Source organism: Ornithodoros turicata, unplaced genomic scaffold (genome assembly GCF_037126465.1).
Source record: "Ornithodoros turicata isolate Travis unplaced genomic scaffold, ASM3712646v1 ctg00000911.1, whole genome shotgun sequence".
In the NCBI taxonomy this organism is placed as follows: domain Eukaryota; kingdom Metazoa; phylum Arthropoda; class Arachnida; order Ixodida; family Argasidae; genus Ornithodoros; species Ornithodoros turicata.
Window position 1 is genome coordinate 484094 of NW_026999415.1, and position 4039 is coordinate 488132.

Consider the following 4039-nt stretch of genomic DNA (forward strand, 5'->3'; position numbering starts at 1 on the left):
ATCGCGCATGGGAGAGGGGCTCGTGGGGGAGAGGCGTGCCTTCGGGCCGCCATGTTGGTGGGCCCTAAAGTGCTGTGTGTGCCCATAGAAAACAATGGGAGGCAACGGAGATTGTGAGTATTTATTGCGCTGCAAGCATTGGTCGTTGTTTGTCATCACACAATTTTGTAAGGTGCCAGTATACTGATGTATCCTAACAGTGTTTCACAGGTGTCCTGCCGTTCGATTCTTAATTACGTTATGTTTTTCATTCCGAAACTAGACCGTCACTGCAGTGCAGCGCTGGGGATTGAACTACAGCACGTTTCCCAGCCAATATTTCAATAAGAAACGACTTGAGGTTAACAACAACCATGTATATAATATCCCGTACTGCGTTCTGGACAAAAATTGTTCCATAAAGAATGGTCCGGGAAAAGATATACTCGCATGGCAGAAAGAGATCGTTCTGTAGAATCACAGCCGCAATGTTTTAGCCGTGTATGCGTTTAGTATGATTTATATCAAGCATCGCCTTAGAAAGAGTCTTTTAGTAAACGACAGCGGTGCTTTGCCTCGCAAATATGGACACATCGAAGCAGCCCAGATAATTACTTCACGCAGTTAGATCACACTCGTTAGGACAGTTAATCAGGTAGTGATGTAAGCTTAAAGGAGCATTAAAGTGGTATCTAACATGGCCCAAAACTGCTGTCATCTTGTAAAGCAGTATGTGAAAAGCATTCCCACAAAATATTTCTGTCCAAAGTTGTATCACCACGGTGCAATTAATTTGGAAAATCGCTGCCGCGGTGACAGGCCGGAGCGCTCCAACTGCAGACCACACCCACTCTAGTGTGACGTTCGTGGTAGAGAGCCCCTCATTCGTTCGTAGGAAAAACCGTCTGCTACGAACATTGCTAGCTGCTTCTTGTTGACTTCTATTATTTATATGATTTATATCACGTTTTCTTTAAAAGAAGAAGCATATACGCAGCCTGAGAAAATGAGATTACGATCACAAGAGTAATATATCCGTGGCTTCTGTGCAACCTCAGCATTCACAGCAGCAGAAAGCGATTGCGAAGCGGTATTGTGGAAGCGGTATTGTGGCGCCACCTGTTAGCCACTGAACCAACTGCACGGTGAAAACTGTCGGACAGGCTGCATACTCTCGAGAAGCACGGGGTTTTTGCTGTACAAACGCAGTTAATTTCGGGCTGCACCACTCGTTCTTCCCGTGGTGCCTGCGGTCCCAAAAAATCGTGGTTGTGTCGTTGACAGCCTTCAAACCCTCCGTTTCGGACATCACGAAGCCGGAGAACGCATGGCGTCTCCGAAGCGGTAGCAGACGCCCCGGCCTGGGCGATGTTGCTCATCTCGATCATGTGATCCCAAGTCCAATGAGGAGCGTCCTCACCACTTGCGTCACATAGTGACGTGTGTGGTGGCGCTCATCACGTGCCTATCGTGAAGGCGAAGGAGGGTGTTTCGCGCGCGGGAGGTTCGGGGAGCTATTGCAGGCGTCCCAATTTAGCTACGGTTGCACTAATTGTGGGAAAACTGTTTTCGGCCGCCTAACATTCCATACTGACCAAAAACAGAAAAAATGTTGTGGTCCTCTAGACTGCTCCTTTAATCAATTAGGTTACTTAGAAAGTGGTAACACCTCCTTGAGACACAGGACTTATCTCTTTTTGAAGTACAGCCCTTCTATGTTTGTTTGCTTCTTCCTTTATTTGTTCTGATTATTTGCAGGCGCGGTTGTCCTTCTCCAGCGCTCACATGCTTTTGTTGAATACAACTGCAGCGTGAGAAAAGCTGCTTGGGGACGGGGTCCTGCTATCCAGTGCTGACTTTGTTATGGTTGTTATGTGGAGCATGTTCCAAAAAATGCAGCTCCACGTATGGTCTTCAAATTGCAACAGGACTATTTGGAGCTTGAAGCAGTTGTGATTTTGTCATTTTGGCCCTCGTGTACCCAGTCTGTGAAACGCAAACAAAAAAGTCTAACACGATATGCTTTTGTAATGAAGATCACTGATGATGAGTAAAGAGAATATACGAGTTCAAGTTTATTCAATATTTTATATCATTCATTATATTATTCAACATTTTACGTCAAGTTTATACAACATCAAGTTTATTCAAGTTTAAGATTTATTTCTTGCGCTTATGCGTTTCAGGATACAATGAATGTGCAGGGAGGTCGCAAAAGACTACATTTATTGTTTTGTGACCTTGCCACAATGGCAATATATATTGGCAATGGCAATATATATTTTAGGAATGACAATGGTCAGGTACGCTCTCTAAATTTGTAGCAATCAATTTTAGGTTGGAATGAGCAATGAATAGCAACTTCCCTCCTGATATTTTCTCATATATGCTAAATTTTAAATTTAATGTGATCGAATATGTGATAATATAATAATAATATATAAGAATAAAATATGTGATAAATGAATGTGATCAACAGTAGATGTAAACAACATGAGTAGCCAGAGAAGTGCATTCTCAATAAATAATTTTCTTCTTGTAGCGTATATGTGCATTCCTATTATCTGAAACAATTATCACAGTTCCCTGACAAGTTTTAATTTCTGAGAGTGTACTGTAGAGGCTGCTTAGACCTACAACAGTTCATACAAGGTATTATATACTGTGAATGCCTTTAAAAATCCCATGTGACACATATGCGTTTACTTTCTGGAGGTGCTGTGGTAGTCAAAGTTTGTGGGCATTACGCAGGTTCTGCACCCATTTCTTGAGTATGCCGAGGCAGCTGTGAAGTAACCTGCATTGATGATGATTATTCCAATTTTTATGGTGCATCAACAACAAAGGAAATAATACATCAGAACATTGGTTTGGGTGCAACCAGTTAAAAATGAATATGTTGTTTAATAAATGCATTGGACAAATGTTAAAACATCGTTTAAAACATGGTTTACAATCCCTGTATCTTCTAAAAATTAAAAAGATTAAAAACTATTCTAAAAAGAATATCGGGAACTCTTCTAAAAAGAATTATAATCTCTAATTATTATATTGCTGGGTAAAGGAGCCTAAAGTGTAAGGTGTGTTTCTGATGTGAACATGTAAGAAAATACGCAAAACTGAGAGAGGCAAATTATTACTATCGTAACAAGCTGACGATACAGCTCAGACACAAAGGCGTTATTCAAGTTACGCCACACCACGGTTACGTAGGATTCTTTGTCACAAATTAAACCAAGGCACAAAACAATACCAATACAGGAAAAAGGTGACAATCGTGGTCTCATTATCAATGTGGCACTTGCTTCCGCAGAGAACACCGTGTACCATGCTAGCAATGCATGCAAAAAAGCGCTCGAGTGCTCGCACATATATTGATGACAACACTACCTGTGTAGTGTAACATGTTCTTTCAAGCATATTATGCACTCAAACTGTATTTGCCGCCGGGTAAAATGAAAGTGTGCTCGATTGAACGTCGGAAGAGCGATCAAGCAACCTGCATCCAGTGCTCGTTTTGGGCAAAAAAACACTTCATAATGGTCAAATAAATGTACAGAATGGACGCCTATTTATTCCTTGATGAAGAGTGACTCACCTGTATAAGTTTAGGCCATGTATCCTTGCCAGTACGGTTGGTACGACCGTAATTGCAAGAAGTTGCCATGATCGCTGCGGCGACTGTTGTGGGTACAGTAAGATGGCGGCCGGTTTCTTCACGCTCGCGCTCCCTATCCGCGATCCAGCCTTTTACAATCGAGATCAGTGGAGGGCGCATGGTTTTGATTTGGACAACAACGACGTGGTATATCTGCCCGTCGAAATCACACGAAATACGGCGAAAGGCAAATATCAGGGGTCCGATTCACAAACGCGATCGTAAGTTAACGCTAAGATGCGCTAAGACGTCGTAGCCTGCGATGCACGTACGACGGCGTCGTAAGCGCGATTCACAAAGCTATCGTAGTGGAGAGGGTACCCTCTTTGACGAGGAAGTTGCGTTCTTCCTGTCACGTGCACCTCGGAGAGAGAGACAGCCAAAGGGTGCGAGACTATGTTT